Source organism: Rattus norvegicus, chromosome 15, assembly GCF_036323735.1.
Source record: "Rattus norvegicus strain BN/NHsdMcwi chromosome 15, GRCr8, whole genome shotgun sequence".
Lineage (NCBI taxonomy): Eukaryota > Metazoa > Chordata > Mammalia > Rodentia > Muridae > Rattus > Rattus norvegicus.
Window position 1 is genome coordinate 13,414,726 of NC_086033.1, and position 16,826 is coordinate 13,431,551.

At 38.5% G+C, this 16,826-nt stretch overlaps 1 pseudogene; it reads right to left on the reverse strand.

The window, feature by feature from the left end:
- Window positions 1–611: 611 nt before the first annotated feature.
- The window catches only part of Eno1-ps18 (enolase 1, pseudogene 18), a 57,250-nt pseudogene continuing 41,035 nt past the window's right edge, over window positions 612–16,826 (reverse strand).

Here is a 16,826-nt window from a genome sequence, read left to right on the forward strand (position 1 = left end):
GGACACACTGTGCAGAATAGTTGACTGATAATCTCTGCCAAGACAGAGCAATCAGTCCTTCATAATTCTGCATTACAAAGATCTGTCAGATGATCCTGGGCCCAACAGCCACAGACTGATGCTCCAACGTGTTGAGAAACAGGGAGGTGTGTAGACAGGCAGCTGTCTCTACAATTTGTTTCAGTTTTGGAAGCTATGTTAGTTCCTCCTATATTTTCCAGGTAAATTTTATGTTGCTCTCGGAATTCTGGCAGGATTTAAGACTAACTGTAGTCTTTTAGCAAGCCCAAACTATTTAGAATTGAGAGAATATATATATTTGAGAAGATGGTTTTATGATAGTATAGAAGCTAAAACCAGGACATAATTCAGGCATAGAATTGTAAGATAAATGATAGAGTGCTTTATCTAAATTGACAGATTAACAGACTGAATGTCATTTGTACCTCATACTATGTAATTTACTTGTGATTTTTTTCAATCATGTCTGAGAGAAGAGTTTGTTTTTTTATTGGACAGAGAGATGTAGGGTGATTTTCCCCAAATTGTTTGGATAATAAAGTTGACAAGAAGCCAATTGCTGGGTGAAAAGGAGGTGTGTCTTCTGGGTCTAAGAAAGGAAGAAGGGATGTAGGAGGAAGAGACAGCCTTTTTGTTATTTTGTCTTTTTTTTTCAGAGCTGAGGACCATACCCAGGGCCTTGTCAAGTACTGTACCATTGGGATTTATCCCCACACTGAGATAACATTTTTTGTATGGTGAGGTGAGAATGAGAAGAGCAAGATATAGACCAGGAACTGTTAGATCTGGTGGCAGATTCTGCCGCTGGAAGATTTCCAACATAAAATATTTGGAGTTTAGGAAGATAGATTCTGTGCCCAGCAGTTGTGTTATCTGTTGATTCTAGACTAAGATTGTCTGGTGTCTTCCATTCAAGTTGACTCAGGTGAGCCTGAGGAAAGAACATAGCTGGACAGAATTCAGCCAGAGCAAGGACCGAGCTCAGCTCCAAGGGAGAGGTAACTGCAATGGAGCACTAGTTGGCAAGAGCATGCTCACAGCCGGTCTTGGTCTCAGGCTATGTACCAGGCTGGTAACAGACCAAGAACACTGGTGCCAGTGCATAGCCAGATACAACATGGATTGATTTTTGTTTTTTGTTTTTTGTTTGTTTGTTTGCTTGCTTGGATTTTTTGTTTGTTTGATTTTTTTTGTAAAGATAGGACAGTTCATTTTTAATCAATCAAGAGTGGAGTTCTGGACAATGTCAATTTCCACTTGCCATATTGCTACATTTATACATTAAATATAATTATTATCTATACATATGCAAAAATATAAAGTTCTGTTTCATATGACAAAACCCATTTTAGAAACCATTTTAAAATTAAGCAGAATTTCTCGACATCGATGTGAGGTTTAAGTCCTCCTGAAGGTTTGAAGATATAACACTAAACCTAAACACATTGTCCTTTGTCAGTTTCAAAAGTCTACTAGTACAAGAACAAAAAAATGACAGCTTCATCATGTGTTACTTAAATACTATTGTTTAGACATGTCTAAAGTCCTCCAGGTGTTCAAGTATGGAGACAGAGCTCAAACATTCCACAACACAGCACTACATAGATGGAGTACTTAGGAAAGACTGCGTGGTCATATGACACAATATTAATGTTTTCCTCCTTCAATATGTCTTGAAATAAATGAAAAGTTTTTGTTATGTTTTTCTTCTAAAAGGCCAAAAGTTATAACCTACATCTAGATCATCTGATGTAGTAAGACTTAGGAGTGTAAAATACAACATCCATATTTTATCATAAAAGTAAATCTGGTAGCAAACTACAAAGGGCCCCATCCTTCTTGGGACACTTATGAGTTAAAGCTCATCATGATAGAAATAGCCATCACGGAGCTGTCTGCCATAATCCGTGGCTTCATTTTTTAGAATCTCTTCTTCAGAGAGCATTTTTGCCATTATTCAAATCCATCTCATCTATCAGATGAATAACTTCTTCTTTTGCAGTGCCCTGGTTATTGGGCACCACCCCACAATAGCTATTGGGGATCAAGCTGGCCGTCGTTAACTTTGTCATAAGTATTCACTAATCTGCCCTTTTCTACAAGTATCCATTCTGGGTCTTCATTTGCAGTTGGATCCCACCTGTAATCGCCAAGAAATTCTTCCAAACTAACAAACCCAAACCATATTCTTCCAAAGCCTCTTGAATGACTCCGTTATATAATCAACTTCTTCAGGGTGTTCAAATGCAAAAAACTCTTCAAGACTCAGACCAGGACCAGAATCCTTGGTAGCTTTTTCTAATAGTTTCTTATCCTTTAGATGAAGCAGCCTACAAAGACTCCTCCTCTGAACCACCCAGAGCAGTGTTCTCATCAAAGTCAATCACACAGCCGTACATCAGTACTCATCCCATGTCACAGTACCATCAGTGCTCTTATCATATTTGACAAACTGCTGTTTGGCTTCTTGCATAGCGTAATGCTTAAAGGACACCTGAATCCACTGACTGAGTTGATGGATTGGAATCATCTTTTCTGTTTTTCATGGCCTTGGCAATCTGCTTAAGGTTGGTCACCGTGAGGTCATCCCCCAACACCTGGATGCCTGCACTAGCTGTGAACTTCTGCCAAGCATTCTAGTTGTCCTGGTTAAAGGGGTCTTCAATGGACACCACTGGACTTATGATGAAGGATTAATAGAGGCCAGCCAGCTGGTCGGATGTGATGTACCAGCCGAAGTCATCTGGACAATTGAAGTTCAGGTCATATTTGCCAGCCCTGTAGAACTTGGAGGCAGCCACATCCATGCCGATGACAACCTGTTCAGTGTAGCTGGCCTTTGAAATTGCATTTCTGAGCATCTCCAGTGCTTCTTTATTCTCTAGGATGTTAGGTGCAAATCCATCCTCATCACCCTCACTGGTGGTATCTTTCCCGTACTTCTCCCTGAAGACCTTCTTCAGGTTGTGGTAAACTCTGCTCCAATGTGCATGGCTTCCTGGAAACAGGATGCACCCACAGGCAAGATCATGGACTCTTGCATGGCCATCTTGTTGCCAGTGTGAGAACTGCCATTGATCACATTGAAAGCTGGGACCCGCAGGATGACTTCAGGGTTGCAGGCCAAGTCATCAATGTGACAGTAAAAGGGCACCCCCTTTTCCACGGAACTAGCTTGTAGACAGCCAGGGACACTCCCAGAATGGCATTTGCACCAAATTTAGTCTTATTCTTGGTGCTGTCCTTCTTGCTCATCAGCTGGTCAATCTTCTCTTGCTCCACAACATTCAGTTTCTTGCTAACTGGAGCAGGTACAATAATGTTATTGATGTGCTCAACAGCCTTTGAGACACCCTTCCCCATGAAGAGGGTCTTATCATTGTTTCAGAGTTCTAGGGCCTCGTAGATGCCAGTGGGTGCACCACTGGGCACCGCACCTCGGAAGAGACCTTTTGCGGTATAGAGATCCACTTCAACAGTGGGATTCCCACGAGAGTCAACGATTTCTCTGGCATAGATCCTGAGAATAGACATGGTGAACTTCTGACAGTCAGATAACTGCAAAGGAAGGAAAGAGGGTTCTGTAGACACTGAAGAGAGCATTAAAGACAGACATGAGCATGACTCTGTACCGGAACAGCACTCAATACACACTTTTCAATAATAACTTTAAATATTAGCGTCTTCAATTCCCCAATCAAAAGCTAGAAGTTAGTTAAATACATTAAGAAAAATAAATTAAAAGCAATTTATTGCATTCATGAAACTCATTTTTTAAAATAGTCACCATCAACAAATGAAAGGATAGAAAAAATATTCTAACTAAATTGGATAAGGGGGCAAGCAAGTATCTCTATCTGACTAACAAAATAAACTTCAAAGTAAAGTTAATCAGAAGAGATGAAAGTGGATAGTTCATTATAATGAGAGGAACAAATAACCAAGAAGATATTAGAGTCTAAAACATGTATGAACCAAACTCTGGTGCAACCAATATCATAAAAAATATGTTAGATATCAAAACAAAGATTTACTTCAGTGAGAATTGCATTGAATAAGTAGATTGTTTTGGTAAGATAGACAATTTCTCCATATTGATTCTTCTATTCTATCAATATGACAAGTCTTTTCACATTGTAGTATCTTCCTCAATTTCTCTAGAAATTAAGTTTATCATGGTAAAGATAGTTGACTTCATTAGTTAGACTTACTCCCCAGTGTTTTGAGTCCCATGTTAATGGAATTATCTGCATGATCTCTTCCTTAGAATGTTAGTTATTGAAATAAGGAAACGCTCCTGATTATTGAGTATTAGTTTCCTAGTATCACACCACTTTATTATTTTTTATAAAAGTCACTTTATTGTAATGAAGCATAAATAAAACTGTCACACAATTAGATTAAAGCAGGCGCAAGAACCCTTGCTTAGCCCCAAACTCTACACATTCAGCGAACACTATTGCAGTGATCACTCTGGATCCAAGGAAAGTTTCTCACTCTCACAATAAATACATTTGTATGGATTTATCAACCATAGAAAAGAGAGGTGAAACTGAAGAACTGTTTTATATACCCTCTTTCATTACTCATGTGGTTTTGCCTGCATTCTCTCCTCCATAACCTAATATTATCCTTTCTTGTTCTGTTTTCTAAATTTTATAGTATACTAATATCTGTAGCTGTTTAAGTATAACACATATAAATTAAGATCCACATATGAGGAAGAACATGTTGGTTTTCTTTCTGAGTTTTGGTGACCTCACTTAATACTATACTTTCCATCAGTTTTCACGATTTTATTTTTCTTTACAGATGAGGAATATCATATTTTATGTATCAGTTTTTCATTATGTACCTACTGATAGATATTTAGGTTCATTCTAATTCTTTCCTATAGTAAAAATGGCATCAATAAATAGAAATGTGCAAATATCTTTATGGTAGGTTAGGGGTATATGCCCAGAAGTAGAATGGTAGAATGGGTCATATTTTAGTTCTATTTCTTTTTGAGGAACTCTAAGCTGATTTCTATACTAACTTCCTTAATTTTCACCTGTGCAAGCAATGATTATAAGCTACTCTTTCTTCTCATCCTCATTAACACTTGTCAGACATCTCAATGATAGTCACCTAACTGGAGTTTAGTGATATCTCAAGCTTTAGTTTACATTTCTCTGATGACTAAGGATGTTGAATCCCCTAAAAAATAATGATGTCCACAATTCTTTGCTTAAAAATGTTCACTACAATGAACCGTTGGTCTGATATGATCCCTCTGGCCTCTACTACACATCAATACTGGAACCTCACTGTGACTCCTCCAGATATCCTGCTGTTGTCCTGTATCATGGAGATCTAGTAGATGAGAATCTGCAGGATGGACCCCATCCACATGCTCCAGCAGTTCATCTATGGAATAAATGTTAGAGTAGACAAAAAGTATACTGTAGGCTTATATTTTTTAAACCTGCTGTAATAAATGCAATTAAATGATTTAACCTCCCTTCTAGCCCAATACCCACCAAAGGTAGTGAAAACGGAAGGTTAATAGGGCAAAGGAGGATGTAGACGTGTTTAGAAATAGCTCTTTGGAGCAAATCCAGCCTGCATTGCCAAGATATTAACATTTCAGTTCACACAAATCAACAGTGGTAGCTCAATCTACTTGCAAACACCATTCATGAAACCACGAGATTCTGCCAATCATCCTGAGTTGGAAGAAATGGCAAGAAGCTGCAGAAGTCTGTATGAAGTCATGAAAATGATAATGAGCAAAGATGGCAAGGTGAACCAATACCATACAGCACAGTCAGTGAGGATCAGCATTAGCACAGCTGAACAAAGAGTAGCTAAGAGTGGCAAGACGAACCAATACCATTAAGCATCATCACTGTCTGTTGGGTTAGACTTGTACCCTTGCCAGATAGCATATGTTCTCTCAACAATTTGCTCTAGCAAAGTATCACATGTCCCTTTTCCAGCCTGCTTCCAAAAAGAAAAGAAGAAATAGCATGTGTTTCTTCTCAGCAGAACATCCTCCCAGATGTCTGCTTCAACAAATATTTCCTCTCATAAGACAGTTTCCAGAAAATTGTCACATGACACAACTAAGTCTCCAAATAAACCAGAAATTTTCATGTCCAAATCCATGGTTGTGGATTTGTTGCTCTAATGGTACCTGTATAGCTCTGTCACATACTTAGATTTCAGGTATAGAAATACCTAGAGCTATGATCTTACTCTTTGAGCTTGTTTTAGCTATGTGCAGTATTTTGTGTTTCCATAGACTTCTGGGATTCTCAGAATAATAAAGCTATATGAAACAAACCTACAGTCAAATTTATACTAAATGGAGAGAAACTGAGAGCATTTCCTCTAAAATCAGTAATGAGACCAGGATGCCCATCGTCTTTCTTTATTCAGTATAGTGTTTTAAATCTCAGTGTAAAAATTAGACAAGAGAAAGACTTTAGGTTTAAAAAAATAAAGCTTAAAAATAGAAAAGGCAGAGCTGGGGAGGTAGAGCAGAAGTAAAGAGCACCGACGGCTCTTTCAATGAGCAATACCCAGCAACCACATGGTGGCTCACAACTATCTGTAATGGGATCTGATGCACATTACTCGTGTGTCTGATGACAGCTACAGTGCACTCTTATTAATAAATAAACATTTTTAAAAGATTTTAAATTTTTTTAAAAAATTAGAAAAGGCACAGAACTGTTCCTATTTGCAGACAACATGATTCTATATTTTAAAAATAACTTGTAGTATATACTACAAAACTAATTCTTAGACCCCATAAACTCTTTTATTTTTTTTCTTGGATTTTTCTGTTTACATTTCCAATGTTATTCCCTTTCCTGGTTTCCCATCCAAAAGTCCCATATACCATCCCCCGTCCCCATTCTTCTGTGATGGTACTCCAACTCCCCAACTCTCCAACCATCCTCCATTCCTGCCTTCCCACCATGACATTCCCCTACACTGGGTGGGTGGGAGGGGTCCAGCCTTAGCAGGACCAAGGGCTTCTCCTCCCGTTGGTGCCCAACAAGGCCATCCTCTGCTACATTTGCAGCTAGAGCCATGGGTCTGTCCACGTGTACTCTTTGGGTAGTGGTTTAGTCACTGAGGGCTCTGGTTGGTTGGAATTGTGTTTCTTATGGGGTTACAAGCCCCTTTATCTCCTTCAATCCTTTTGCTAACTCTTCCAATGGGGATTCCATTCTCAGTTAGATGGTTTACTGCTAGCATTCACCTCTGTATTTGTCTTGCTTTGGCTAATCTTCTCGGGAGATAGCCAATATATATATATATATATATATATATTATGTATATATATATGTACATATCATATATAATAGATGTATCAGCTGGATCCCCAGGAGGAAACAGGCTCTGAATGGCCACTACATCAGTCTCTGCTCCAAATTTTGTCTCCATATCCCCTCCTACGAATATTTTTGTTTCCACTTTAAAGAAGGACCAAGGCATCTGCACTTTGGTTATCCTTCTTCTTGAGCTTCATATGGTCTGTGGATTGTATCTTCAGGAATTCGAACTTTTGCGCTAATATCTGCTTATCAGTGAGTGCATATCATGTGTGTGTATGTGTGTGTGTGTGTGTGTGTGTGTGTGTGTGTGTGTGTGTGTGTGTGTGTGTGACTGGGTTATCTCATTCAGGAGGATATTTTCGAGTTCCATCCATTTGCTTGTATTTCATGAAGTCATTGTTTTGATAGCTGAGTAGTACTCCATTGTATAGATGTACCACATTTTTTTGTATCCATTCCTCTGTTGAAGAGCATCTGGGTTCTTTCCAGCTTTTGGCTATTATAAATAAGGCTGCTATGAACATAGTGGAGCATATGTCTTTGTTGTATATTGGAGCATCATTTGGGTATATGCCCAGGAGTGGTATAGCTGGGTCCTGAGGTAGTACTATGTCCAATTTTCTGATTTCCAGAGTGGTTGTAGCAGTTCCACCAACAATGGAGGAGGGTTCCTCTATCTCCACATCCTCACCAGCATTTGTTGTCACCTGAGTTTTTGATCTTAGTCATTCTGACTGGTGTGAGGTGGAATCTCAGGGTTGTTTTGATTTGCAGTTCCCTGATGACTAAGGACACTGAACATTTCTTTAGGTACTTCTGAGCCATTTGGGATTCCTTAGCTGAGAATTCTTAGTTTAGCTCTGCACCCCATTTTTAATAGGGCTATTTGATTCTCTGGAGTCTACCTTTTTGAGTTTTTTGTATATGTTGGATATTAGCCCTCTATCAGAGGTAAAATTGGTAAAGATCTTTTCCCAATCTGTTGGTTGCTGTTTTGTCCTAATGACAGTGTTCTTTGCCTTACAGAAGCTTTGTACTTTTATGAGGTCCCATTTGTTGCTTCTTGGTCTTAAAACATAAGCCCTTGGTGTTTTGTTCAGGAAAGTTTACCCAGTGCACATGTGTTTGAGGCTCTTCCCCCACTTTTTCTTCTATTAGTTTGAGTGTATCTGGTTTGATGTGGAGGTCCTTGATCCACTTGGACTTAAGCTTTGTACAGGATGATAAGAATGGATTGATTTGCATGTCCCACGCGCGACCTCCCGCCGGCAAGAAGCACGCGGACATTCAGAAATCCTTGTAAAACTTTATTTCTAATCTTATGGAGAAGCCCCGGCCGCACCAACATGGTGCGCTTATAAACCCCCTAGTGTCGCGCATCCACACCTGATTGGTTGCTTTACCCATGATCTCATTAGGCACGCCCCGGAGTGGGCAAAGACCTGGCACGAAGGCACTCTAGTACATGCGCACAGTTAACTTCCTGAAAGGGGGCCGGCTGGCGCGGCGAAGGCTGGCGCCATCTTGCAATGGCGGAGTCTATCCTGGCCTTCCACGTGGGGCGCAGTGGAAGCCAGCGCCATCTAGTGGTGGCGAATTTTATTGCGGCCCTCTACATTTGCATTCTTTTACATGCTGACCTCCAGTTGAACCAGCACCATTTGTTGAAAATGCTACCTTTTTTCCATTGGTTGGTTTTACCTTCTTTGTCAAAGATCAAGTGACCAGAGGTGTGTGGGTCCACTTTTGGGTCTTCAATTCTATTCCTCTGATCTACCTGCCTGTCTCTGTACCAATACCATACAGTTTTTATCACTATTGTTCAGTAATACAGCTTTAGTTCAGGGATGGTGATTTCCCCCAGAAGTTCTTTTATTGTTGAGGATAGTTTTCCCTCTCCTGGATTTTTTGTTATTTCAAATGAATTTGCAAATTGCTAATAAGCTCTTAAAGTAAAGTAGCACAATAAAATTTAAATATAAAAATGGGAACTTTATATCTACCAACAATATACTCTCACACAATTATTAACCAGGAGCAATCCCGTTTAGCTCTGAAAGAGATAGTGTGTTCAGAGTCGTATGGTCACAGATAGCAACATACTTCCAAGGAAAGAAATTGGGCAAAATATTCTATTCATAATAGCTCCAGAAAATTAAGTACCTATGAATACACCTAACCAAATAGTTGACAGGCACCTACAACAAAAGCTTTAAGACATAGAAAAAGGAAATTAAAATATAACTAGACAATAGAAAGCTCTCTCATGACAGTTTAGGAAACTATCAGAATTAATATTGTGAAAATGATATACCAGAAAAATGATTTTGCAGATTTATTGCAATAACCATCACAACTTTGAGGATATATTTCAAAGGTCCATAATAAATTACTCTGTCACTTCAATCTTTGGGTTTATCAGTCGTATCAGTTTCTAGTAAAATCTCTAAGATCTTTTATGTACAAATCCTATTATCTGCAAATAATAATATTTCAATTTCTTTGTTTTGTCTTGCATCCATTTTATGTGTTTCTCTAACGCCCTCAGTACCATATTGAAAGATTAGTAAAAGCAGACACCTCTGTCTATTTACTCATTTCTGTACTTAGTATATTGTTAGCTTTAGGGTTGTCATAGATTAACTTTATCATGTTGTGACATGTTTCTTCTACTTCCAATTTCTTTCAGGGCTTTTTCATGAAGGCATATTGTGCTTTCTAAAATCTCTTTCTGCATCTATTGTGGATAATATTTGTTCATGAGACAATTTATAGGATGCATTACATTTGATGATTTATAAGAATTGAACCACCCTTATATCTTTGGAATAAAGCCAACTTGAATGAATGTCTTATTTTGGGAATGCTATTTATGGTTTCTTATACTCAGTTTGCAAGTAGTTTGTTGAAAATATTTGCATGTATGTTCAACAGAAAACTGATCCTGTTGTGATTTTATCTGGTTTTGGTATAAAGATAATACTAGGCTATTAAAAACATAACTGTTAGTGAGCCTCCCTCTCTTATGGAAAAGTTTGAGAAGCATGTGTTTTAGTTCTTCTTTGAAGATCTGTGATAATTCATCACTATATCCACATGTGCCTAGATCATTTTAGCCATGTGGATATGTTTTCTGTAGGACTAAGTTGCTTGTATTTATCTCGATTTAATTCTGATAGGGCATGTGCATCTAGAAATTGATTCTATGAGAATTCTTTTAAAAATGATTCTTATAGATTTTTTCCAGTTTAATGAAGTATATGTTTTAAAGATATATCCTTATAATTTTTTTTTGGATTTTTTTACCCTAATCTAGAGTCTTTCTTTGAAGATGAGGTATAGCCTTTTGGAAGCAGCAAACTAATGGATTTTTCTTCTTAATTCAAACTTTTATCCTGTCCTTTAAATGGAGATTGATAGCATTAATAATCAGTATTACTAACCTCTTTCCCCTTTTTGATATGTTTGTGTTGTTTATCAGTATGAAGGGTTTCATTTAATATCTTTTGTAAGATATTTATTATTTATTTATCATAAATTATTTCGATCTGCCTTTATTATGGAATTTTTATGCCTTTTTCAATCATGATAAACTGTTCAATCATGATGATACAGTTGTCTGGATTGATTTTGGTCCTTTGGAACTTGGAGCTCTTCTTGCTCCTCTTTTCCCCTAACACCTATCTTACTATTTCAGTTTTTGATGTTTCCAATTAAAATGGAATTATATCACTTCTTCCAGCTCTTTTCTTTCCTTAGTCCTTCCCAGGTCTACTCTCTTGAACTCCTCCCAAGCCTTTCCACTCTCAAGTTGATACCTTCTTTTTCTTTTATCATATTTGTTGCATAAGAATGCATGCCATATATATATGTATATGTGTGTGTGTGTGTGTGTGTGTGTGTGTGTGTGTGTGTCTCACTCAACCACCATCAGAGAGTTTTCCTCCTACAGTAGATTGCAACAAATACAGAGACTCACAAGTGGGAAAGGTACAGTGAGAGTCCTTGGAACACTTATTCCTAAATGAAATGTCTCCATTTAATCCACCCCCAATCTCAGGACTCGGGGAACTATGTAGAAGAAGGGAGAAGATAGTAAGAGGCAGAGGGAATGGATAACACCAAGAAACTAGGCTCTTTCTGACACAGTAGAACAGTCAATGTGAACTCACAGAACCTGAGGAATAGGTCGAATGAGATGGGGTTCCAGTGCTGAGAGAATGAAATGACTATAATCAAGAAGCTCTCTGCTATTGACAATGACCTGCAAAGAAAACATTACTTTTCATCCATGGAGTCTCATTGGTTCTCTAAACCACACATAAAAGCTGGCCCCATGTCCAGCAGTGATGGCCAACACAGAACTAACACATTAGCCTTTTGGAGATATTTTCTGGCCCTCATTTTGCATAAGGCATTCTTACCTTACTTGTCTTTTATGTATATATTGTGGTTATTAATTTTGGTTTATATGGTGTGTGTGTGTGTGTGTGTGTGTGTGTGTGTGTGTGTGTCTCACTCAACCACCATCAGAGAGTTTTCCTCCTACAGTAGATTGCGTGGGGTGATCTTTACTATAGATTGTTTGATTTGCCAGTTTTTTTTCTCTTTAAAACTTAAATAGAGTGCCTGGATCCCAGGGAGAGAGAGCTGGACTCCCAGAAGTGTTGACACACCTGAAAGCACAGGTAGGACTACCTTCTGCTCCAAGGGACCCACCTGGAGCACTCTGGACACAGGAACCAAGGAGCAGTCTAGCACAGTATCCTTCCAGTTTCTACCTGTGCCCAAAGCTGACCCAGAACCACAGCCTTCTGCGCCCAGATTCAGCAGGGAGAGAGCTGGTCTCCCAAGAGTGCTAACAAACAGGCTTATAGGAGAGTCAAGCCACTGTCAAAGACAGCAAGACCAGCTAATGCCAGAGATAAACAGATGGCAAGAGGCAAATGCAGGAACATAAGCATCAGAAACCAAGACTACTTGACAGTTTCAAAACCCAGTTCTCCTACCACAGTAAGTCTGGAATAATCCAATGCACCAGAAAGGAAAGATTCTTATTTAAAATGACATCTCATCATGATGTTAGATGACTTTAAGAAGGACATAAATAACTCCCTGAAAGAAACATAGGTGAACACAGGTAAACAGGTAGAAGCACTTAAAGAATAAACACAAAAATTCCTTAAAGAATTACAGGAAAACACAACCTAATAAGATAAGGAACTGAATAAAATCATCCAGGATCTAAAAATGGAAATAGAAACAAAGAAATCACAAGGGGAGACAACTGTGGAGATAAAAAACCTAGGAAAGAGATCAGGAGTAATAGACACAAGCACACAAAAGATAGAAGACAGAATCTCAGGGGCAGAAGATACCATAGAAAATATGGACAAACTCTCAAAGAAAATTGAAAACACAAAAAGCTCCCAACCCAAAACATCCAGGAAATCCAGGACACAATGAAAAGCTCAAACCTAAGGATAATAGGTACAGAAGAGAGCAAAAATTCCCAACTTAAAGGACCAGCAAAGACCTTCAACAAAATAATAGAAGAAAAATTCCCTAACCTAAAGAAAGAGATGCCCATAAGCCTAAAAACTCCAAACAGATTGGACCAGAAAAGAAATTTCTCCCATTACATAATAGTCACAACACCAAATGCACTAAACAAAAGAGAATATTAAAAACAGTAAGAGGTTTCTGCACCCAAATCCCGTGGGAGGGAGAGCTAAACCTTCAGAGGAGCAGACACACCTGGGAAGCCAGAAGAGCTACACTCTGCCCACATTTCTGACTTCAGAGGAAAACACCTAATGCCATCTGGGACCCTGATGCATGGGGGCTCCAGCAAAAGGTGGCACAGGCCCTCCTGGTTGCTGCCCTCATGGAGAGCTCAACAGCAGCCCCCCACGAGAAACTTGTGCCGCAGGACCGCAGGTCAGACCAACTTTTCTGCTCCAAGTGACCTGCCTGGTGGACTCAGGACACACACCCACAGGAACACCTGAAGACCAGCAGACAGGAACTACTATACTCCTGAAATCAGAACACTCTGTTCCCATAACTGGCTGAAAGAAAACAGGAAAACAGGTCTACAGCACTCCTGACACATAGGCCTATAGGACAGTCTAGCCACTGTCAGAAATAGCAGAACAAGGTAACACCAGAGACAACATGATGGTGAAAGGTAAGCAACAGAAACCAAGACTACATGGCCTCATCAGAGCCCAGTTCTCCCACCAAAGCAAACACTGAATATTCAAACACACCAGAAAAGCAAGATCTAGATTTAAAATCACATTTGATCATGATGATGGAGGACTTCAAGAAAGACATAAAGAACTCCTTTACAGAAATGCAGGAAAACACAAATAAACAAGTAGAAGCCCATAGAGAGGAGTCACAAAAATCCCTGAAAGAATTCCAGGAAAACACAATCAAACAGTTGAAGGAATTAAAAATGGAAATAGAAGCAATCAAGAAAGAACACATGGAAACAACCCTGGATATAGAAAAACAAAGGAAGAGACAAGGAGCTGTAGATATGAGCTTCACCAACAGAATACAAGAGATGGAAGAGAGAATCTCAGGAGCAGAAGATTCCATAGAAATCATTGATTCAACTGTCAAAGATAATGTAAAGCAGAAAAAGCTACTGGTCCAAAACATACAGGAAATCCAGGACTCAATGAGAAGATCAAACCTAAGGAAAATAGGTATAGAAGAGAGTGAAGACTCCCAGCTCAAAGGAACAGTAAATATCTTCAACAAAATCATAGAAGAAAACTTCCCTTACCTAAAAAAGAGATACCCATAGGCATACAAGAAGCCTACAGAACTCCAAATAGATTGGACCAGAAAAGAAACACCTCCCGTCACATAATAGTCAAAACACCAAACGCACAAAATAAAGAAAGAATATTAAAAGCAGTAAGGGAAAAAGGTCAAGTAACATATAAAGGCAGACCTATCAGAATCACACCAGACTTTTCGCCAGAAACTATGAAAGCCAGAAGATCCTGGACAGATGTCATACAGACCCTAAGAGAACACAAATGCCAGCCCAGGTTACTGTATCCTGCAAAACTCTCAATTAACATAGATGGAGAAACCAAGATATTCCATGGCAAAACCAAATTTACACAATATCTTTCTACAAATCCAGCCCTACAAAGGATAATAAAATGTAAAGCCCAACACGAGGAGGCAAGCTATACCCTAGAAAAAGCAAGAAACTAATTGTCTTGCAACAAAACAAAGAGAAGAAAAGCACACAAACATAATCTCACATCCAAATATGAATATAACAGGAAGCAACAATCACTATTCTTTAATATCTCTCAACATCAATGGACTCAATTCCTCAATAAAAAGACACAGATTAACAAACCGAATATGCAATGAGGACCCAGCATTCTGCTGCGTACAGGAAACACACCTCAGAGACAAAGACAGACTCTACCTCAGAGTGAAAGGCTATAAAACAACTTTCCAAGCAAATGGTCGGAAGAAGCAAGCTGGAGTACCCATTCCAATATCGAATAAAATTGATTTTCAACCAAAATCATCAAAAAAGATAAGGAAGGACACTTCATATTCATCAAAGGAAAAATCCACCAAGATGAACTCTTAATCCTGAATATCTATGCTCCAAATACAAGGGCACCTAGATACGTAAAAGAAACCTTACTAGAGCTCAAAGCACACATTGCACCTTACACAATAATAGTGGGAGATTTCAACAGCCCACTCTCATCAATGGACAGATCATGGAAACAGCAATTAAACAGAGATGTAGAGAAACTTACAGAAGTTATGAACCAAATGGATTTAACAGATATTTATAGAACATTCTATCCTAAAACAAAAGGACATACTTTCTTCTCAGCACCTCAAGGAACCTTCTCCCAAATTGACCATATAATCAGTCATAAAACAGGCCTCAACAGATACAGGAAGATAGAAATAATCCCATGTGTCCTATCAGATCACCACAGACAAAGACTGGTCTTTAGTAACAACAATAATGACAGAAAGCCCACATATACATGGAAGCTGAACTATACTCTACTCAATGACAACTTGGTCAAAGAAGTAAAGAAAGAAATTAAAGACTTTTTAGAATTTAATGAAAATGAAGATACAACATTCCCAAACTTATGGGCCACAATGAAAGTGGTACTAAGAGGAAAACTCATAGCTCTGAGTGCCTGCAGAAAGAAACAGGAGAGAGCATATGTCAGAAGCTTGACAGCACACCTTCAAGTTCTAAACAAAAAGAAATAAATAAACCCAAGAGGAGTAGAAGGGAGGAAATAATCTGACTCAGAGCTGAAATCAACCAAGTAGAAATGAAAAGGACTATACAAAGAATCAACAAAACCAGGAGCTGGTTCTTTTAGAAAATCAATAAGATAGATAAACCGTTAGCCAGACTAACCAGAGGTCACAGAGAGTGTATCCAAATTAACAAAATCAGAAATGAAAAGGGATATATAACAGCAGAATCTGAGGAAATTTTAAAAAAAATCAACAGATCCTACTACAAAACCTATATTCAACAAACTGGAAAATCTGGAGGAATGGACAGTTTTCTAGACTGATACCAGGTACCAAAGTTAAATCAGGAACAAATAAACCATCTAAACAACCCCATAACTCCTAACGAAATAGAAGCTGTTATTAAAAATCTCCCAACCAAAAAGAGCCTACGTGCAGAATTCTATCAGACCTTCATAGAACATCTCATACCAATACTATCTGAACTATTCCACAAAATTGAAACAGATGGATCACTACCGAATTCCTTCTGTGAAGCCACAATTACTCTTATACCGAAACCACACAAAGACCCAACAAAGAAAGAGAACTTCAGACCAATTTCCCTAATGAATATTGATGTAAAAATACTCAATAAAATTCTTGCAAAGCAAATCCAAGAACACATCAAAATGATCATCCATCATGAAGAATTAGGCTTCATCCCAGGCATGCAAGGATGATTTAATACATGAAAATCCCTCAATGTAATCCACTATATAAACAAACTCAAAGATAAGAACGACATGATCATTCCATTAGATGCTGAGAGAGCATTTGACAAAATTCAAAACTCTTTCATGATAAAAGTCCTGGAAAGTTCAGGAATTCAAGGTCCATATCTAAACATAGTGAAAGCAATATACAGCAAACCAGTAGCTAACATCAAATTAAATGGAGAGAAACTTGAAGCAATCCCACTAAAATCAGGGACCAGATAAGGCTGCCCACTCTCTCCCTAGTTATTCAATATAGTACTTGAAGTCCTAGCCAGAGCAATCAAACAGTGAAAGGAGGTCAAAGGGATTCAAATTGGGAGGGAAGAAATCAAATTATCACTATTTGCAGATGATATGACAGCATACATAAGTGACCCCAAAATTCCAGCAGAGAACTACTAAACCTGATAAATAACTTCAGCAAAGTGTTGGG